The sequence below is a fragment of the Schistocerca cancellata genome, chromosome 1, assembly GCF_023864275.1.
Source record: "Schistocerca cancellata isolate TAMUIC-IGC-003103 chromosome 1, iqSchCanc2.1, whole genome shotgun sequence".
Classification (NCBI taxonomy): Eukaryota; Metazoa; Arthropoda; class Insecta; order Orthoptera; family Acrididae; genus Schistocerca; species Schistocerca cancellata.
Genome location: NC_064626.1, coordinates 606,554,501 through 606,578,212, shown reverse-complemented (window position 1 = coordinate 606,578,212; position 23,712 = coordinate 606,554,501).

Genomic DNA, 23,712 nt, shown 5'->3' with positions numbered 1-23,712 from the left:
TAAAAAAGAGATTCCGCCAAAATTACGGTGATTGGTACCTTGAAGAAAAATAAAAAAGAGATTCCGCCAACATTTCAGCAAGTAAAAACCAGTCAGAAGAATTCTGATATGTTTGCATTTAGCGATCACCATAGTCTCCTGTCTTACGGTTCGCCAAAGAAGAAAAAAGATATAGTGCTTATTATTTACATCATGCATCAGGAAAGAGATGACCCCAACTAAAATAAGACAGTGCCAAATATTATAGAAATTTTCAACCAGAACAAAGCTTCAAATGTGAATGTAGACTTTCCCGGTGTATACTGCTGATGAAATCTTCTCGGGTTTCCATCCGGTTAGCTGTGACGAAAATCGTCGACGTTTCGATGAGTGTCATTCTCATCATCTTCTGGCGTAGATGATGAGAATGACACTCATCGAAAAGTCAAGGATATTCGACGCAGCTAACCGGATGGAAGCCCGAGAAGATTTCATCAGCAGAACAAAACTGTCGTTGATACTTTGGGCCACCTCGGACATACATTTTCTGCATAAAGAAAAACTAGATGTTGGTCATCATATTTGTTCTACAGCCTGCTAGATATCATTGGAGTCAACGGTACGATCCTTTTGAGAGCTCTGCTCCATCGGAGAAGGAAGTGATCAATGACAGGCTTTCGTATTTGAGAAACCCTGGCATGCCCTTAGTAAGGCCGAAAATAATCAGCCGACTGAATTTTCCTGATTCGTCTCGCCAGCTCCGTGAGACTAAGTGTAATGTGCCAAAATTTCACAATCAAATTCGAGCACCTGTCAGAACACAACCATCAGCAGGAGTATGTGTCTTATGCTGGGCGTCTCAAGACAGAAACTCCAGGGTTAACAGCACCATTTGTAAAAAGTTCATCCGTTTGCTGCATCAAAAGAAGATATGTCCTATCTGTGGGCGGATCTATTCCTTACTTGCATCGAATACTGTTCTTTACATAATAAGCAATGCATTTTAAGTTTCCTGTGTCAATTTAAAACATATACTGATTAAAAACAATAAATATATTTTTTTCTCAGGGTGTACAACTAAATCCCAGGGTACTACTTCCGTAGTGTAAAATATTGGTAGCATTCCAGGGTTAAAAAAGGCCTTGAGATGTCGACGATTGCTGTCGGACGAGGACATGCAGCAGGCAGTTACAGACTTCGTAACGCAGCAGCATACGGTGTTCTACCAAAGGAGTATCTTTAACTTGGTGGAACAGAGATCTAGGTGGCTTTGCCTGATTTTCATACCGGCTTTTGAGGGTACGACCTTCGAATGGAAACGTTTTGATCGCCCCCCATAGCGTAAGCATGCGAATACAGCACACTACCATGGAGATGAAAATATGGTACTGAAAGACTAACAAAAAATTTAAGCCTTAGAACCTTCAGGACTAGAAACTATCCGACACTAGACACAGTCAGAGCAGGGCATATCTGGATCATCACCTTCGAGCAGAGTTCTTCTGGGGCCATGAGAAGGGAATGTTATAGCAAATGGACGAACGTTGTCATCGTGAATACTTCATACACAGAGCAAGCTTTCGATTTTTGGTGGTGTGGAGTGTTGCCCGACTTTTCTTTCACGTCAGCATCCCTTTCTCCCACGTATCTTGTCTCACTACACAACGTTCTTGTAGCAAGGAGTTTCGTATTCTGTTGCTATTGTTCTTGATCGTGATAATGGAAGGTGCGATTTGAACTCAGTCTTACTGATATAACTGTCCAAACGTATAGATATTTACATCAAACGAAAATCATGTTGCGTATATTCGAAGCGAAATTAGGCCTTGAATTTCCGTTGTCGTTTAATGCGTTAGCTGACTAATACTAGCTCAGTTTGGCAAGCACGGAACAAGAAACTAGTGGGGTCTCTTTGAAGGAACTATACCCAAATTTCGGTGAAGTTATTTAAGCGAACCGCAGGAAACCTAAGTTATAATTGAGGATTGCTGGGCTGGATTTTAAATTCCAGTCCAGAGGAAATGTTTTAACGGCTCCGCCACTTCCCTCAGATACCCTTCACACTGTAGCTCTAGTGCCCCTTTAACCTTACTTAACAAACTACACTCCTGGAAATGGAAAAAAGAACACATTGACACCGGTGTGTCAGACCCACCATACTTGCTCCGGACACTGCGAGAGGGCTGTACAAGCAATGATCACACGCACGGCACAGCGGACACACCAGGAACCGCGGTGTTGGCCGTCGAATGGCGCTAGCTGCGCAGCATTTGTGCACCGCCGCCGTCAGTGTCAGCCAGTTTGCCGTGGCATACGGAGCTCCATCGCAGTCTTTAACACTGGTAGCATGCCGCGACAGCGTGGACGTGAACCGTATGTGCAGTTGACGGAATTTGAGCGAGGGCGTATAGTGGGCATGCAGGAGGCCGGGTGGACGTACCGCCGAATTGCTCAACACGTGGGGCGTGAGGTCTCCACAGTACATCGATGTTGTCGCCAGTGGTCGGCGGAAGGTGCACGTGCCCGTCGACCTGGGACCCGACCGCAGCGACGCACGGATGCACGCCAAGACCGTAGGATCCTACGCAGTGCCGTAGGGGACCGCACCGCCACTTCCCAGCAAATTAGGGACACTGTTGCTCCTGGGGTATCGGCGAGGACCATTCGCAACCGTCTCCATGAAGCTGGGCTACGGTCCCGCACACCGTTAGGCCGTCTTCCGCTCACGCCCCAACATCGTGCAGCCCGCCTCCAGTTGTGTCGCGACAGGCGTGAATGGAGGGACGAATGGAGACGTGTCGTCTTCAGCGATGAGAGTCGCTTCTGCCTTGGTGCCAATGATGGTCGTATGCGTGTTTGGCGCCCTGCAGGTGAGCGCCACAATCAGGACTGCATACGACCGACGCACACAGGGCCAACACCCGGCATCATGGTGTGGGGAGCGATCTCCTACACTGGCCGTACACGACTGGTGATCGTCGAGGGGACACTGAATAGTGCACGGTACATCCAAACCGTCATCGAACCCATCGTTCTACCATTCCTAGACCGGCAAGGGAACTTGCTGTTCCAACAGGACAATGCACGTCCGCATGTATCCCATGCCACCCAACGTGCTCTAGAAGGTGTAAGTCAACTACCCTGGCCAGCAAGATCTCCGGATCTGTCCCCCATTGAGCATGTTTGGGACTGGATGAAGCGTCGTCTCACGCGGTCTGCACGTCCAGCACGAACGCTGGTCCAACTGAGGCGCCAGGTGGAAATGGCATGGCAAGCCGTTCCACAGGGCTACATCCAGCATCTCTACGATCGTCTCCATGGGAGAATAGCAGCCTGCATTGCTGCGAAAGGTGGATATACACTGTACTAGTGCCGACATTGTGCATGCTCTGTTGCCTGTGTCTATGTGCCTGTGGTTCTGTCAGTGTGATCATGTGATGTATCTGACCCCAGGAATGTGTCAATAAAGTTTCCCCTTCCTGGGACAATGAATTCACGGTGTTCTTATTTCAATTTCCAGGAGTGTATTATCATGGACCATTTCGTAGACTTGAATATTTGAATTCAAATTATTATTTTCAGGTGACACTGAAATGTCGCAAAGAAATGGCCCTAACTGCTGATTTTCGAAGTGCAAGAACATAGACAATTGAAAAAAAACCGTTATCATAGGAAATTTGAAACAATTTCTACAAAATTTTTCATCTCTGAATTACGCGTTGTTGGCTTACCTCGCGATAGCCAACGAGGTCACTATGTAATATATAATATGCATGTATAGTTCTCTCCTCATCACAAGGTATCGACGGTTTCCTGCCCGAGATTTTTTGAAATTAATCACTTTAATGACCACATCACGATGCCTCTTACAGAAGGAGGATAATTTTTTGCAGCATTGGTCTTCTTAATTGCGCAAAATTTTAAAAAATCATCCGCTATGCAGGTGGTAAAGTGTGTATTATGTGAAAAATCAGTAAGAGAAATAGCCTAAAATCTCCTTTCGAATGACTTAGTAGTTAGTGTCATCAGAGAATTAGCATGAATGAACTTACATTTATTTTCAAATCATTCACGCGCGAATTCAACGATGTAACTGGGCTCTCAGTATTGTAGTTGTTAGTTACCAGCAGTGAGCCATAGAGCGACGATCGATGGCTCGGGTCGTGCTCTCAGGTTCTATAGATTTTACTCCCAAGAGTGTCAGCCACTAGGGGGTGTGCATTTCGCTCGCCGAAGTCTCTTTATCATGACTGAAAACAGCAGAGGTGGTCAGCCACGACTAGCGACTAGGGCATATTTACCTGAAGAGCGCTGGGACAAGGCACACGCAGCCTGGCTTCGTGCTGGAGCAGTCATCCGAAGAACGGACAGAGGAGGCAATCACAAGCCGTGAGATGACGGTCACAACACATACACGAATCTGCTACCACCAGTAGGCCGTCTGTGAAAAGGATATAACGGCTGAGCGCGTTTTCTGAAAGATTTAAGACCACCGTTCCTCGACTGCAGTCTACGAACTGGAATGAAATGAACACGCCCAGGCATCTAGTTTGGCGGAAATGCTGCGTTGTCTTCACCTGCGGCTCTAAGTGCCGTTCGGTTAGCACTATGGTAATTTCAAATGTTCAGAAATTCAGTGCCTTCATGTCCGCCCCAGTAGCTGAGTGGTCAGCGTGACGGATTGCCGTCCTCCGGGCCCGGGTTCGATTCCCGGCTGGGTCGGAGATTTTCTCCGCTCAGGGACTGGGTGTTGTGTTGTGTTCCTCATCATTTCATCCCCATCCGGCGTGTAGGTCGCCCAATGAGGCGCCGAATGTAATAAGACCTGCGCCAAGGCGGCCGGACCTGCCCCGCGAGGGGCCTCCCGGCCAATGACGCCAAACGCTCATTTCCATTTCCAGTGCCTTCATCTGCTGCATCGCCCAGTCTCTCCTGCCGTACATTTACTACAACGTGTCGTTCTTATTCTCTCTATTGAATCAGTTCTTTTTTACTGCTGAGAAATGAGCTGGCTGTATCAGCAGTACAGCTTTTTCCCTTAGGGTATAGATATTAATAAAGAGTTTCACTCTTGTTCACAGTAATTAATTAGTTTTAAGGGGTTATTTAAACCATTACTGGAGGCCAAATTTTAATCTCACGTAATTTTTTGCTAACAAGAGAACCTCCCCATAGCACCCCTCTCAGATTTAGTGGTAAGAGGGCCAATGGACTGCCCGTCAAAAACTGATCATGAAAAGCATGAAAAGAAGACGAAGGTGTACTGGACTCTGAAAAAGAAAGCAAAATACAAACAGTGAACGGTATAAGAACAAGAATTGCAACATAGAGCAGCCGGGAACAGAAACGGCGTCGTGGTTAAGTGGTTACGGTGTTGGCATCCCAAGCGAGCGAGCCGAGTTCAAACCTTCCTCGTGACGACTTTTTCTTATTTCTTTTCTTTTCTTTGTTCGCTTTGTGCAGATTTGTGTTTGTGCCCTGGCGTAACGTCCGTTTGCAACAGCGAAGTATCAGGTATGTACCTATGATGAGATTTGATTCTGCACAACTAATTCTTACCAACCGAAAGGAATTGGCTTTCGAATGGAAGCCGAAAACGTTAGATGATAAGGCGACAAGTCAACCGAGTTCTCCACCGGAAAACACGTCCGGTGTCTCATTCATGACATTAGTGACAGTATTTGTAAGTATGTCATATGATAGGAATCTCTTATCGAGGCACCTAATTTGTACGTCTGGTAAGTGAGTGAGATGTGCCTCCTTGCCAGACATAGGTGTTCGAATGAATGTGCAGTTTGTTACATAAGCTGCTACAAATGTACACGCCAGTTTCACAATTACTCAGTTTTTCTGTGCTCTGTCAGAACATAATTATGTCTTTAAAGTTTTTGAAGTTGTGTTCCGTTTTGCAAGTCTTGCCTCTGTTGCAACATATTTCACCATTTAATTGTTGTTTTCATTTCTGTGAGACGTCTATGTGGTATCTCCCCTGCTCTCACTATTCATCACTGCCTGGAGTCAGACTACCATTTGAATATATGATTCCGCTTAGGAATGTTAGTCTACGTTGTTAGTTGAAACATTTGTGGTACATTTTGATTGGTGGGCAACTCATCTGTTTTTCTCAATTTTTTCTTCTCTAAACAGTCAGAGTTGCTCACTGTATCTGTACTTTTTGTGTGTTCAAGATATTTTTTTATGTGTTTTAGAAGTAGGCGGTGCTTACATTATCATGTGTGTATGTGAATGCGTTTAGACTAATGGCCGACGTCGGCGTTTGAATGCTCTCTTCCGACATGTTAGTAGGGAGCAGGTTGATTGTAACTGATCAAACCACCTGATTTTCTTGTTGATTGTTATATGCTCACGTACCAAAAGCTATTGTGTACCTCCTAAGATAGCGTAGCACCTCCTTTTGCTAGGCGCAGTGCTAAACTCAGTAAGTCACTGGAATTCCCCTGTAGAGAAATTGAGCCAATGTGCCTCTACAGCTGTCCATAATCGTGAAGGTGTCGCCGGTGCAGCATTTTGTGCACTTACAGCATTTATTCCATAAATGTTCGATGGGATTCATGTCTGGCGATGTGTGTGGGCAAATCATTCGCTCAAATTATCCAAAATGTTCTTCGCACCAATTGCGGACAATTTTGCTCATTGACATGTCTGAGAACTTGAAGTCCATGAATGCCTGGAAATGGCCTCCACGTAACCGAACATAAACGTTTCCAGTTAATGAATGGTTCAGCTCGACTAGAGGATTCTGTCCATTCCATGTAAACACAGCCCACACCATCATGCAGCCATCATCAGCTTGCACAACGCCTTGTTGACAACTTGTGTCCGTGCCTTTCGTATTGTTGTCTGATGCCAGAATGTGGCGTTGTAAAACTCGGTGAAAACTGTTCAAATGATTTATTCGTTTCCTCTACAGAGCTTCGTTCACCTCTGTCCACGTCACAGGCCCCGCAATGCTGAGGCCACTGCCCCAGGGACGCTGTGTTGTGCCGGCTTTGTTCGCCAGCTGCAGAGTTCCGATTACGTCAGGATGGCTGCGCCAGCAGCTGACTCAGTGACAACTGTCCTCGTCGTCTCCGCGCTGCTCCGCCAGGAGCCGTAGGCTGGCCCCACTGCTGCTTCTTCCTCGGCTGGCGTAGCTTGGAATGCAGCGGAAATGACCGCCCTCGATCCGGCGTCCGAATCTGTGGCCCCTCGCTTCGGAAGTCTCCGGCGTGTGTCGGGAGCCGAGACGACTGCCCGCAGTGGCGATCAGAAGAGTGGCCCGCCCTGGCTGGCAGCAGACCCCGCGTCGGCCTCAGAGGGTCGAACCAATGATCCGCCATGAACTGGGATGCTGTCACCCCATCTGTTGCTGCGTGTAGCCAGGCGGAGTGACATGCCCCGCCGTCCAGGAGACCTACCACACTTGAATGACTCTCGTTAGAAAACAACACCTATTTATACTCTGCTGCGCGCCTCTGTTTTGCTAACACATCGTTTCGTGTCACGTACGCACCACACCCCAGTTGTGCCAGTGGGCCCCTTCTGCCTATAGCTTGCGCCATACTCTTTTCAGTGGTTTAACGGCCCTGTGGCCTCCATTCCACTTCTCAACCGCTGGTCAGTATAACTTACTGCAATCCAGCCCGCACCTCGCTGTAACTTGTGCTCGGAATATCGCACAAAACTAAACTTCCCTATTCTAAACGATGATGCCACTACAGTATGGTCAGCACCACATTCGAACTATCATCAGCTTTTACTAACTGAAATCGGGACTGATCTGCACAGGTCACAGTTTTCCAGTGGTCTAGGGTCCAAGCGATATGGTTACAAGAAAAGGTACCGCAGGTGATGTCATGCTATTAGGAAAGGCACTATTGTCGGTCGTCTGCTGCCATAGCCCATTAATGCCAAATTTTGTCGCACTGAGGTAATGGATATACGTTCGTCGTACGTCTGACATTGATTTCTGTGATTGGTTATTCATGCAGTTTTGCTCAACTATTAGTAGTGACAACTCTACGCAAATGCCGCTGCTTTCGGTCGTTAAATGAAGATCAACGGCCACTGTATTGTTTGTGGTGGGAGGTAGTGCCTCAAGTTGGTTTCTCTCAGCACACTCTTAACACTGTGGATTTTGGAATACTGAATTCCCTAACGATTTCCGAAATGGAATGTCCCATGCGTCTAGCTCCAACAACTACTCGTCGTTCAAAGTATGTCGGTTCCCGTTGTGTGGCCATAATCAATCGGGACCTTTTTCGCATGAATCACCTGAGTAGAAATATTGGCTGCGCCACTGCCTTCGTATAGTGTACACGATGCTCTCACCATTTTTGTATGTGCGCAACGCTGTCCGATGACTTTGGTCACCTGAGTGTGATTCTTACATGATTTAGTAATGTATAGTATTATTTTGGGCCTTAATGGAGTGTGTTTTGTTGCGAATGATGCTCAGTTACCCATTACCCATTCCTTCCACTCCGTAAGCCTACCAGCTGGTCACGTATGTGGCAGGAAAACTGATTACAGGAGAATCCTCTTTTTTGTAAATCTCCACCCATGCGCACTATCAGTTGGGAAATTTGTTCGTTCGAGAGGCTCCATGATGGCCACAGGTCCACTACTAATGCTGTCAAAAAGAGCACTGGGGGAGGTAACAAGCAGTTGGGGCGACGGACTCGCCACCCCTCCCGCTCTTAGTGCCACAGTTGAAAAGAGGCTGCACTTTACCTTCAGCCTTCCAATATTCGGGTCATAGACCTATGCCAAAGAGCTTACCTTAGAACAATCCTTGAATTTCTTTACTCTCTAAAGCTCTAATTCAATATGGAGATCATAAGTGTGCCGCAGTAATTTTAATTAAACTATCACTGGCTATTCTACAACTTTTGGTAACCACGGATTTGGTATGAGCGTAACAGTAATTTTATTGTCAGCTGACAGGTGGCAATTATTCCACATTCTTGCCTTCTTTCACACAGTCGTCAACAGATAATATTCTGACTCACGATTATATTCATGCACTTACACGTCTTTTGATTGAGTTACTTACGATACATCACAACTAAATTTTACGTTTGTATTTATTAGACACACCATTAGAAAACTAATATTAACTAAAATTACAACAATTTCACCATTTGACTTTTCTTGTATTTCCTTTAATGTGGCTACTGCAAATGTGGATCCATAATCATTTTCAAGTAATTTTTCACTGTTCTGTTGTTATTTGACTGACTACCGCAGGATCGAACTAAATCACCAGAAAATTACGATAGTAGTCAAGAGGAAGTAAAAAAATAGTCAAATAGTGAAACTTATCATTTAAATACTTCAGCACGATTTCTTGGTTAATTTTGTTTTATAAACCTTAGTCTGCAGTTAAAGGCATTTTTCAGTGCCCAAAGTTTCGTCTGCCAATACTGGAGTCATAACCAGAGGCTGTGAAGACCCAGTTAGCAGAATCAAACCTAAATAAACTTAGCAAGCCGAACTTGTTATACTTAGCCACGCAATGATCGGGTAATTACGGCGCTGTCCAAGACGTGTATAATAGAGCTTCTAGTTCGGTTTATTTACCACAAAGGCTACAAATGGTCTAATTTCAGTCCTCCTTTTCTAATACAGTTATTTTTGTGCTTCTGAATTGATATGTCCTCCCTGTCCTGTCATTTGTCTTGGTACAACATTTATGTGCTACATGCTCCATGTTTTTCTGGGAGCAATAGTCCCTGTGTCTCATAAGCCGTATTTACGATGCACATTCTGCCAAATGACGGACCAAATATTGGGTGTATTGCGTCACGAGAGTAATAGACGCACCAATTTACAGACAGCCTACAAGCGGAATAACAATTGTTATTGTTGCTATCGATAATGTAAAACTGGAGTCATCATAAGAAGCAAGAGGATTTTTTAAAAATGTATTGTATTTTGATATGTTAATTTTATGGTAATATTGTATAGTAATACGAGGAAGGAAGAGGCTTGAGGATTGCCGACATAGTGTAATAGATAGGAAATTCTGTGCAAGCACCGTTGATGTTAATGGACGCCCTCAGTCCTGAAGCTGGCCGCTAGATCAAGCAGAGAAGACAGCTATCTAAAATCTTACTAATGTTTAATATGCCAAAAAGGTTTGTTGTTTCTATTGCTCAGGTTGTAGGTAAGAATAGTTTTTATGTCTCAGTCCAGGTTTCGATCTGGAGTCGATTAAATGGGTGGGGCGGCTAAATGGTTACGGGGCACCAACTTACTGAGGTCAGTTGAGTACTGTCTGCTGTGTCTGTAGGTCAGTTTCAACTAGAAGAATATCCCGGATAAAATTGCAGCTCCTTGTCGAAAAATCGTGATAGAGTATCACTATCGTATTATGAGGTAAACCAGATGAGAGAACCATAGGTTGAGGAAATTGCAGTAATAATTAGTCGATCTTTGAATGAATAACGTCTAGATTTGTCCACGTGGATATTTAAGTGGAAACAGTGTTCGACCAGTACTATTACCGATCGTTCTACGGTGTTACGTAGCTGTCAGGTGTCTATACATCGACACAGTTAAGTTTCTTTTTCTGTGTGTTCGATGGATTGCAGGTATTCAAATTAAGTGCTGAGAAAATCCCAGTTTCAAAAAACTGACAGAGAAATTCAGGCTACTACAACTGCTTACCTAATTTCGTTAGAAGTTCATTCAACCTAGAAATAGTAAAATTGCCCTGTTTTGTTGTGGCCCTGAGAAACTGTTTTTTTTATTTATTTACTTATTTTTTGCTTCCATTAGATATTTCTCTCCATATATACAACAGGTTATATTTTAACATTTCTTGAAGTTACTACGTATTTTGGCTGATTACATAGTTACCTCTCATCACAATAATTATAAGAGGTGGACCGGTTCAATTAAAGTACAGCTGAAGAAGGGGTAAACTATCCCCCTTTAGGAGTGCCATTAATGAAATATGGGCCAATGATGTCATACAATCACACACCAGACATTAACACTCCACTGACGTAGTACGTCAATCACATCATGATTACCGGCAGCGTGAGGTGCACGATGGAGTCTCATTTATTTCAAGCGTCAACTTCGCTTCGCAATTTCTAGTGATGTAATTGACATATTACGATGCAACCAACGCCATTATTGTTTGATTTTTCATGCTATTGACTGCATAAGAAATAATAGCGCGTGTCCATTTAAAAATACAAAAGTTTATGTTAAAAATAGTATTTGTTTACGTCTTAAAATTTCACGTAGTATTTGGTTTCCTAAGCCCCTGCCGTACGTTCATCCCGATGAAAACGGTTTTTCAATATCTGTTGTTGTTCCAGAGATATTTGAGGTGTCAGAGATAGGTACGTCACCCTGTATATATACGAGGGCTGTTCGGAAAGTAAGTTCAGATCGGTAGCGAACTGGAAACCATTGTGAAAATCCGATGAAGTTTTACTCAGGTGTGTTAGGTAGTGTCTCTAGTATGCCCGTAGCTCGCAGCACGTCAGTCTTTTCAATTCTGAGAGCATAGTGAGCACGTAAAGATGCCTAGAAAATAATGTCTCCCGCCAAGTATGGGGACCTGGTGAGAGGTTTGTAACCTCCCCCTCACTTATCGACCTTAATGACAGTGAAAAATTAAACCGCGTGTACCTAATGGAAATTTGGGAAAAGCAATCGTCACCGAGGTTAATTCGTCGGTAAAGAGGGAGGAAAGGGTTACATCTAAATGAAAGGAAAAATGCTAATGAAACTGGTGGAAATTAATTTTGAAATAGGGGTAAAGTTAATAAAGAAAGTAAATGTGCGGCCGTTACGTTAACAATCAACTAGCGGTAATTAGATATTTGAGATTTGGGGGAAATTACGGTCGCCAGTCCTAAGGACAATTACTATAGTAACTGAAAAAGAAAGATTATTACACATATAATTAGCACTAAAAGCGTGGCAACTGAAGGTTGACAAGTGTAGTGTGAAAACTGAAAGTTTGTCAGAAGTAATAAATTTCGCTACACTCTGACTTAATTTAGCAAAAGAATTAATAAAACCGGAAAATCGAAAGTTAATTTAGTGACTGAAGTTAATGGTGAGCTTTCTTTCTGAAGCACATCGAGACCCAGTAAAATACGGTTAGTCTTGGACTACCTCAACAATCATTTCAAAAGCTACTTGAATCTACGCAATTTAGAAATAAGAGATTTAACTTTGAACTTGAATTAAATGATTCTGAACAATTAACAATAGTAAAATTTAGTGCATACCAAGCTGAGCTGCAGTCACAGGTAAGCTAAAATATGGTAACTCTTAATCTGTGCTTGTGTAATCTAAGTATTGTAGCCAGCTATGAATACTTTAACTGAACTTTGAAATTAAAGTAGTGAATTGGAATTATTGTATTTTAATGCTGGCGTCTGAATTTGAACGACACTCGGGTTCATTCCGGAAAAGGAAGGGACCCTGCTTGGTAATGCAATTGGGACAATGAGCAACAAAGGTTCAAGCTAAGTAGCTGTAATTTTGTGGTGCAACAATTTTAAAAGTTTGAAAAGCTGAGGTCTGCCATACAGTTCTAAAACTTTACGTGCTTCCAGTCTTCCTTGTTGGTTGATTGAAGGTTTGAAGCCGTCGATCGAGGAGGTGGCGACAGTCACTCATTGTCGGCCGTCGCTGTTGCAGAAGCTGGATGTTGGCGCGCCTTCTTCTCGACACGGTCACCAGACGAAACGGGCTCTTGATGTGCGCCAGCTAATGCTTCCCGTCCGCGACACCATGTCAGAAACTATCATCGCAAGTCGAGCGCAATTACACGCTGCCAAACCCCGAAAGCGCGGCAACTCGTGGGAGCTTCACACAACACACCTGCTCCACTCGCTACTCCAGCCAGACTCTCTCTGCCCGCGCTCCAGGCGACAGAGTTCACACTACCAAAGATCCTACACACTGTGATTCTTCACACGAACTATCGATGTAATCGTTCGATAGCAGTTTTCCCTAGGCAAGACCCAGCGTAAAAATAGAAATAATATTTACGAAACAAACCAATTATACATCGACATAATAGGAGGATATGCATTTCCGGCGTTACAGGTTTCACCTGATGTACTGCAGCCCATATTACACAACTGCCATGCGTTTCATTCTTCATGAAAATTCACGGTCGCACTCTGCAGGGGCAATATAGATCCTCCTGCTGTGTTTCCGACGGGTAGTGTTTGATCATCCACAATACAACCCGTAATTTGGTCTTCCTGAGTAAACAGTAGACAGTGATACAATTCTACATGACTGTGAGGCTAAAAATACTGAAATTGTCGAGAAAGGTAGTACTGTTAACCCTAACTACAAAATGTTTACCGTCCCCACCAACACAACAAGAGATGCTGCGCTGAGTAAGGCAGGTAACAAGTAATGACGATGCAAAGTGGGGGAAAGAAATAATGACCATAGATCAAAATTCTTACAAAGTACTCGACGAGTGCGTATGCGACAATGAGGCAGGAAATGACGACGGCGTAGCCTTGCAAGTCGGCAGGCTGCGCCAGAAGCGCGGCGAGCGGTGGCGCTCCGGCTGATTGGATTCCCTATTAGGCGGCGGCAATCAGCGCCTTGGGGCACCTGCGACCTGACCGCAGCCACCGGCCCGGCTGCCCGCGCGCGCAGCTGCTCTTCCAGCGCCCCCGCCAGAGCATTCGCCGCCTCTGAAATTACGCCTTCTCATTTAGATTACACTGCTGACTGTTCCCGCACAAAATGCACTTTTCTACTTCATTAATTTAACAATATTAACAATTGGTAATTATAGGTAGGAAGCTATGACGTCAATTCTGAACAGACAATTCAGACGTAAAAGGAACTTATAGCGCTCCCCAGCGGTGTGTAATATGAGTGCTACTTTTCGCAATGTACACTGCTGGGAAAACAAAATTAGAGGCTACCAATTCACTCAAGACTTATTGTTCTAACAGTGCGTACGGAGTACATGAAATGATTACATTTACAGCTCAGTAGCACAAGTGGCTCTGAGGTATGAAGTATCGACCCATGCTGCAACAACGCATCTATTCACGTAGCTCTGTAAGATCTGCTGGTGGTCGAGTCGCACGAATAATTTCTCGTCCTGTTATAACCCACGCATGCTCGATTGGAGACCAGTCCCGAGATAGTACTGGCCTCAGAAGTTGCTGACATCTGGCAGTGCACGTCGAGTTTCACGGGCAGTGTGTGGCAGGGCATTATCCTTTGAGAACAGTACATCTTCTTCCTGTAGCAAGAACGGAAAAAGAAAAGTTCTGACAACGTTCTGCACATACCGAGCGCTGGTTAGCATCCATTCTAGAAATACGAAAGGTGAACGAGAGTTGTAGCCTGGGGTGGAAAGACGATGAAGATGATGTTTTGTTTGTGGGGCGCTCAACTGTGTGGTTATCAGCGCCCGTACAAAGTCCCACTGTGCGGCTGGTCCCGGCGGAGGTTCGAATCCTCCCTCGGGCATGGGTGTGTGTGTGTTTGTCCTTAGAATAGTTTAGGTTAAGTAGTGTGTAAGTTTAGGGACTGATGACCTTAGCAGTTAAGTCCAAACACATTTGAACATTTTTTGAACAAAATCCCAACCTTTACACAGTCCAGTGTCACCACTTCCACGAATAATGATGAAATGACGAGGACAACACAGACATCCATTTCCTGAGCAGAGAAAATCCCCAACCCGGCCGGAATCGGACCCGGGACCCGTGTCCAGAGGCAGCAACGCTAGCTAGGCACAAGATCACGAGCTGCTGACACCTGGGGTGGGCCCAGTATTGGTTGGTTCTTTGGTTTGTGGGATTAAAGGGACCAGACTGCTATGGTCATCGGTCCCTTTTTCCAAATACTAAAACCACCCACAGAGAATAAAAACGATCAACAGAATAGATTACAGACGACACAGGACAAGAGAAACTTAGACAAAGACCAGACAAAACGAATTAAAATCACACAGAGTGTGGCGGTGGTTGGCCAACCATAGAAACAAAAAAAAAGGAGAAGCCAACCACCGAGAGACACATCAAAAACTCAGTTTAAAATCGTAGGCCAAAGGCCAGAATCAACATAAGAAAAACATAACAAACAGTCAAATGAAATGATAAAAAAACCCTGCCCGAATAAAACGCAAAACGAAGCCAGCCATGGAAGAGTCATCAGTTAAAAGGGCAGGGAGCGTATCAGGCAGCGCAAACGTCTGCCTGAGCACAGTTAAAAGGGTACACTCCAACAGAATGTGGACCACCGTTAAGACCGCCCCACAACAACAAAGAGGCAGGTCCTCACGACACAGTAAATAACTGTGCGTTAGTCGGGTGTGGCCAATGCGGAGCCGACAAAGTACGACTGAGTCCCTGCGGTTGGCTCGCATGGATGACTGCCACACAGTCGTCGTCTCCTTGATAGGACGGAGTTTGTTTGTCACAGGCAGGTGGCGCCATTCTCTGTCCCATAAATCGAAAATTTTTCGGCGTAAGATTGTCCGCAAATCAGTCGCTGGGAGGCCAATCTCCAGATGTGGGTTACTGGTGGCCTCTTTCGCCAGGCGGTCAACATTTTCATTGCCGCGTATCCCAACATGGCCGGGGGTCCACACAAAGACCACAGAGCGGCCGCAACGGGCAAAAGTATGCAGGGACTCCTGGATAGCCATCACCAGACGAGAACGAGGGAAATACTGGTCGAGAGCTCGTAAACCGCTCAGGGAATCGCTACAGATAACGAAGGACTGAGCAGGAGCGGATATACTCTAGGGCTCGAAAGATGGCGACCAGCTCAGCAGTGTAAACGCTGCAGCCAGCCGGCAATGAAGGTTAGAGCATAACTGACACGACCAGCAACCATCGAACCGTCAGTGTAAAACACACCAGAGCCTTGATACGTGGCTAGGATGGAATAAAAGCGGCGGCGGAAGGCCTCCGGAGGGACCGAGTCCTTCGGGCCCTGTGCCAATTCGAGCCGAAGGCAAGGGCGAGGCACACACCACGGGGGTGTATGCAGAGGGGCCCGAAAAGGAGGTGGAACAGGGAAAACACCAAGCCCGGAGAGAAGCTCCTTGACGCGGACGGCGATCGGACAACCCGACCAGGGTCGACGTTCTGGGAGATGGATGGCTGACTGCGGGAACAGGAGACGATAATTTGGATGCCCGGGCAAGCTAAAAACATGGGCAGCATAAGCAGTCAGTAAATGTTGGCGTCGTAACCGCAGTGGAGGAACACCTGCCTCTGCAAGTATGCTGTCCACCAGGCTGGTCCGGAAGGCACCAGTGGCAAGTCGTATCCCGCTGTGTAGTATTGGGTCCAGCACCTACAACGCAGATGGGGATGCTGAGCCATAAGCCAGACTCCCATAATCCAGACGGGACTGGATTAACGCCTGGTAGAGCCATACGAGGGTAGATCGGTCGGCGCTCCAGCTGGTGTGGCTCAAGCATCGCAGAGCATTTAGACGCCGTCAACACATCTGTTTAAGCTGCCGAATATGAGGCAGCCAAGTCAACTGGGCATCAAAAACCACACCCAAAAACCTATGTGTCTCCACCACAGCAAGAAGTTCGCCGGCAAGATAAAGCCGCGGCTCAGGGTGGACTGTTCGTCGCCGGCAGAAATGCATAACGCAGGTCTTGGCAGCCAAAAACTGGAAACCATGCGCTACAACCCAAGACCGCGCCTTGCGGATAGCGCCCTGCAGCTGACGTTCAGCAACCAATGGAGCTATAGTACAGGCAGAAGTCATCAGCATACAGCGAAGCTGAGACAGAAGTTCCCACCGATGCAGCGAGCCCGTTTATTGCAATTAAAAACAGGTAGACACTGAGGACAGATCCTTGTGGTACCCCGTTCTCCTTAACTCGGGAGGAACTATGGGAGGCAGCGACTTGCACGTGGAAGGTTCGATGCGTCAGGAAATTTCGAATGAAAATCTGCAGTGGACCCCGAAGACCCCATCCATGAAGCGTAGAAAGGATGTGATGACGCCATGTCGTATTGTACGCCTTCCGCATGTTAAAAAAGACAGTGACCAGGTTCTGACGGCGGGCAAAGGTAGTACGGATGGCTGACTCCAGGCTCACCAGATTGTCGGCGGCGGAGCGGCCTTTACGGAACCCACCCTGACGGAGCCAGAAGGCCCCGAGACTCCAGTACCCAATTCAACCGCCAGCTCACCATCCGTTCAAGCAACTTGCACAGAACGTTGGTAAGGCTAATGGGACGGTAGCTGTCCACCTCCAAAGGGTTCTTGACAGGTTTCAAAACGGGGATAAAAATACTTTCCCGCCATTGCGACGGAAACTCCCCCTCAACCCAAAGACGGTTGTAAAGGTCGAGGAGGCGTCGCTGGCAGTCCACTGAAAGGTGTTTCAGCATCTGACAGTGGATGCAATCTGGCCGAGGAGCGGTAACAGGACAAGCGGCGAGGGCACTGTGAAATTCCCACTCACTGAATGAAACATTGTAGGATTCAGGATGGTGGGTGAGAAATGAAAGGCTCCGACGTTCTGTCTGCTCTTCAATGGAGCGGAAGGCCAATGGGTAATTCGCAGAAGTGGAACTCTGAGCAAAATGCTCTGCCAAGCGGTTGGCAATTACGTTGGCGTCAGTACAAACTGCTCCATTCAGTGAGAGCGCAGGGACGCTGACAGGGGTCCGATAGCCACACAGGCGTCGAATCTTGGCCCAGACCTGCGGTAGAGTGACATGGAGGCCAATGGTGGACACATACCGCTCCCAGCACTCCTGCTTGCGTTGGCGGATAAGGCGGCGGTCTCGCGCACGCAGCCGTTTGAAGGCGATGCGGTGTTCTATGGAGGGATGTCGCTTGTGTCGCTGGAGCGCCCGCCGGCGATCTTTAATCACTTCAGCGATCTCAGGCGACCACCAAGGCACTGTCCTCCGCCGAGGGGACCCAGAAGAACGGGGAATGGCAGATTCTGCGGCAGTAACGATGCTGGCGGTGAGTGAGTGAACCACCATATCAATAGCTTCATGAGAAACAGGGTCAATAGCAGCAGTGGAGGAAAACAAGTCCCAGTCAGCCTTATTAATAGCCCATCTGCAAGGGCGCCCAGAAGAGAGACGCTGTGGGAGTGACAGGAAGACTGGAAAGTCGTCACTACCACACAGGTCGTCATGCACACTCCATTGGACAGTAGGTAAGAGGCTAGGGCTGCAGATCGAAATGTCGATGGCGGAGTATGTGCTATGCGCCACACTGATGTGTGTGAAGGCACCATCATTTAAAATCAAAAGATTGAGCTGTGCCAATAAATGCTCAACGGTTGTACCACGACCTGTTGCCACTGACCCACCTCACAGAGGGTTATGGGCGTTGAAGTCGCCCAGTAACAATAAAGGTGTCGGCAATTGGGCTATCAGCACAGCCAGGACATGCTGCGGGACATCACCATCCGGTGGAAAGTAAAGACTGCAGACGGTAACAGCCTGTGGCGTCCATACCCAAACAGCGACAGCCTCTACAGCTGTTTGTAGAGGAACAGATTCGCTGTGAAGAGAGTTAAGGACATAGATGCAGACGCCACCAGACACCCTTTCATAGGCTGCCCGGTTCTTATAATAACCCCGATAGTCACGGAGGGCAGGGGTTCGCATTGCCGAAAACCAAGTTTCCTGAAGAGCAATGCAGAAGAAAGGGTGAAGGCTGATAAGTTGTCAGAGCTCAGCTAGATGGTGGAAGAAACCGCTGCAGTTCCACTGGAGGATGATATTGTCCATGGCTGAGAAAGGGGTGAAGGGACTGGGGAGGCAGATTACGCCACCTGGGCCCCTGCTGCTACCGAGTCACTACCTGTGCCACAACTATCCATCGCGTCTGAGAGACTGGCGAGGTCCAGGTCCTCAGCGGACGCCAAAATCTCCACCTCATCCTCAGACACAGAGTTGGAAGAGTGCTGTGGGACAGGTGCCACCGCAATGTCAGGATGCTTGGGAGCCTTTTTCTCTGACTGCTTTGCACACTGTGCCTTTGGTTGGTCTGGCTGGGAGGATCTCACTGGGTCAGTCGCAGGGACGGACGACGTCCGTGAGGCCCTAAGACCAGCGACCAGTTGTTGCTTCAGAAATTTAAGGGTATCCGCTTCGGCACTGGGCAAAGTCTGGGATGGGAGGGCCCCAAGGGACACCTTTCTGGCGAGAGTAGCAGAAGAAGTCTCACGCTTCTCCGGCTGGATGGGGGAAATAATGTCCCTGATGGTTGGGGTTGTGTTGCTCCTGAAAGAGATGGAGCAGGAGCAACAGGGAGTGAGGTGCCCCCCACAACCAAGGGGGCCAGTGAATTCTGACATAGCTGAGAGGCAACTGTACATGACGACATGGGAGAGGATCGGACTGGTGTTGCAACAGCGGCATAAGTTGATGGCATTGGCACAGGATGTAGCCGCTCATATTTCCGCCTAGCCTCAGGAGAGGTCAGGCAGTCTAGGGTCTTGTATTCAATTATCTTCCTTTCATTCTGGAATATCCTACAGTCTGGCGAGCAGGGGGAATGGTGTTCTCTGCAGTTAAAACAGATAGGAGGCGGGGCACATGGAGTATTGGGATGCGAAGGACGTCCACAATCGCGACAAGTGATGCTGGAAGTACAGCGGGATGACATATGCCCGAACTTCCAGCATTTAAAACTCCGCATCGGAGGAGGGATGTATGGCTTCACATCACAACGGTAAACCATCACCTTAACCTTTTCGGGTAAGACATCACCCTCGAAGGCCAAGATGAAGGCAGCGGTGGCTACCTGATTATCCCTCGGACCCCGATGGACGTGCCAGACGAAGTGAACACCTCGTCGTTCTAGGTTGGCGCGTAGTTCATCGTCGGACTGGAAAAGAAGATCCCTGTGGAAGATAATATCCTGGACCATGTTTAGACTCTTACGGGGCGTGATGCTAACTGAAACATCCCCCAACTTGTCACAAGCGAGCAACCTCTTTGACTGGGCAGAGGATGCTGTTTTGATGAGTACTGACCCAGAGCGCATTTTGGACAAGCCCTCCACCACCCCGAACTTGTCTTCTAAACGCTCAACAAAAAATTGATGCTTGTTTGGTATAAAAGATTCACCATCAACCCGCGTACAGAAAAGTTACCGGGATGAATAATCTCCACTGCTGTCTTTAGCCACGCGTTCCTCCCATGGAGTGGCCAGGGAGGGAAATGATCTCGGATCATATTTCTTCCCGTTGAGGTTAGACCTCGATCGCTTAGACTCCTGGTGGAGGCCCACCAGCGAGAGAAGATGTTCCACGCTTCATTGCGGGTCATCTGCTCTGATGCCACCCACTCCGACCAGGGGCTCTCCCCACGGACACCACCCAGCCGCAGCAAAGACCACCTGGCAGGATGGCCTTTGCCGGGAGTCCTGATGCCCCAGAAGGATAGGCATCTACTCCTCGGCATACGTGGGGAGGTAGCAGCTCAGGCATCAGCAGTGCGATCCTTGTGTAGTCTGGGGGCTGGCACCAAGAGGGTACATGATGATCCCACCACAACGGACTGGCTACCGTGCTGGATGTCGGGTGTCGAAAGATGCATGTACATCACAAAGGTAAAGATGTAACTGCACAATGGAGGGAATGTATGCTACCCGGAACACACTGCAGCGGATGTGGCTGGAAGCTCGATGTAAGTCCAACTCCATGACAATATTGGGTGAGCCAGATCTTAGGGCAAAATGGATTTAAGATGCACCACGTAAGGCGTCCTTCCCTAAATGGTACGCACTAACGGAAAATTTGGAAAGTTAGTGGTCAAACCCCTTAGGGGACCATCACATTATAGGCCGAAAGAGGTGAGGCTCGTTTTAGTCGCCCTCTTACGACAGGCAGGAATACCGCGGGCCTATTCCTACCCACGAACCCGCAGGGGGGGGGGGGGGGGGGAGGGTGCACTCTACGAGACAGCGCTCACTAGACCTACGTCGTACGCGCCAACGAGCTTCACTTGCAAGCTGGCAATATTTGCTTTCATGTCTGAAAACCAGGGCGTGGCATTCCATATTCCAAGTAGACTTTTATGGGCACCAGTCGAACCTAGAACGTTGTGCTGTGGCACGAATGAAAGACGGTGTATCCTCCTCCTCACTTATCGACCTTAATGACAGTGAAAAATTAAACCGCGTGTACCTAATGGAAATTTGGGAAAAGCAATCGTCACCGAAGTTAATCTCTCGGTAAAGAGGGAGGAAAGGGTTACATCTAAATGAAAGGAATAATGCAAATGAAATTGGTGAAAATTAATTTTGAGAAAAGGGTAAAATTAATAAAGAAAGTAAATGTGCTGTCATTACGTTAACAATTAATTGGCGTTAATTAGATATTTGAGATTTGGGGAAAATTACGGTCGCCAGTCCTATGGGCAATTACTATAAAAACTGAAAATGAAAGATTATTGCACATATAATTAGCACTAAAAGCATGGCAACTGAAGGTTGACACGTGTTGTGCGAAAACTGAAAGTTTGTCAGAAGTAATAAATTTCACTACACTCTGACTTAATTTAGCAAAAGAATTAATAAAACCGGAAAATTGAAAGTTAATTTAGTGACTGAAATTAATAGTGAGATTTGTTTCTGAAGCACTACGAAATTCAGTAAAATAAGGTTAGTCTTGGGCTACCTCAACAATCATTTCTAAAGCTACTTGAATCTACGCAATTTAGAAATAAGAGATTTAACTTTGAATTTGAATTAAATTATTCTGAACAATTAACAATAGTAACATTTAGTACGTACCAAGCTGAGCTGCAGTCACAGGTAAGCTAAAATATGGTTACAAAACTCGCACTCTTAATTTGTGCTTGTGTAATCTAAATATTGTAGCCAGCTATGAATACCTTAACTGAACTTTGAAATTAAAGCAGTGAAATGGAATGATATTACTTTAATTCTGGCGTCTAAATTTCAACGACACTAGGGTTCATTTCGGAAAAGGAAGAAACCCTGCTTGGTAATGCAATTGGGACAATGAGCAATAAAGGTTCATGCTAAGTTGCTGTAATTTTGTGATGCAACAATTTTAATAGCTGAGGTCTGCCATACAGTTCTAAAACTTTACGTGCTTCCAGTCTTCCTTGTTGGTTGTTTAAAGGTTTGCAGTCGTCGGTCGAGCAGGAGACGACAGTCACTCATTGCCGGCCGTCGCTGTTGCATAAGCTGGATGTTGGCGCGCCTTCTTCTCGACACGGTCACCAGGTGAAACGGGCTCTTGATGTGCGTCAGCTAATGCATCCCGTCCGCGACACCGTGTCAGAAACTGTCATAGCAATTCGAGCGCAACTACATACTGCCAAACCCCGAAAGCGCGGCAACTCGCGGGAGCGCCACACAACACACTTGCTCCACTGCACTACTCCAGCCAGACTCCGCTCCGCCCGCGCTCCACGCGCCGAGTTCACACTCCGAAAGATCCTAAACACTACCTATCGATGTATTCGTTCGATAGCATAGTTTTCCCTAGGCCAGACCCAGCGTATAAATACAAATAATATTTACAAAACAAACCAATTATACATCGACATAAATGCATGTATATACAAATAGTAAAAAATTACAATAAAGAGACAGAAATATCATATCTTCAGGTGACAAAATAAGGAAAAAAATTATAGTACAATAGCTGGAAATAGGAGGATATGCATTTCCGGCGTTACAACGGGCTAGAGGTGTGTATTCCCCATGTCTCATTGCTAATAACTGCTCCGCAAGAGTTCGTGTTGACACGTCCGGACTCACAAGCTCTACTGTCTGTGCTGTCATTGTGACGATTTGAACGGGCGTCAGTGCAGCGTGGATATCCACAACTTCGTCCATGGTTGTGAGAATTGTCATGTGACCAATGATACCAGCTATGTTTCTCAACTGACGCAGCGCGTCCATCTTGTATGGGGGTTCTCTAAAGGACAATCCCGCCACTCGGAAGATCACAATTCGACCCATTTCAAACTCACTAATTTACTGTAGGCGGATGAATACGTCTCCGTGGCATGGTTTCTTGCTTGGTCCATACGTCTGCGCCACACTGCGCCTTCTGGCATTGAGCATTGCCTATTAAATTGTAGACAAGCCACTGCAGTATCTGTTGGTGGCTGACGGTGAAACCTTTACTTGGTTCAAATGGCTCTGAGCACTATGGGACTTAACTTCTGAGGTCATCAGTCCCCTAGAACGTAGAACTACTCAAACCTGAGTAACCTAAGGACATCACATACATCCATGCCCGAAGCAGGATTCGAACCTGCGACCGTAGCGGTCGCGCGGTTCCAGACTGTAGCGCCTAGAACCGCTCGACCATCCCGGCCGGCAAAAACCTTTACTAGTACATCTACTATCCCCCAGGTGACACATGCTGTCGTCGGATTCAAATCGACGTCGTCTTTCCAGGTGTACCAATTATTCTCCGGCAATGGATATAAATGACCTAGTAGATAATGTCGGAAGTTCCACGAGATTTTTCTGGGATGATGGGGTTGTATACAGGGAAGTCGCGACGGTAGACAATTGTATCAAAAGGCACGAAAACCGGAATTGGATCGATGTTTGATGCAGCGAGTGGATATTGACACTCTACTTCAACAAATGTGACGTACTGCGAATATAGCTCAGCTACATAATCTTTATTGTATGATTATAAAATTGCAGCAGAATCACGGGAAGCAGTTAGTTCCATAAAATATCTAGGACACAGCGACCTGACGTGGAATG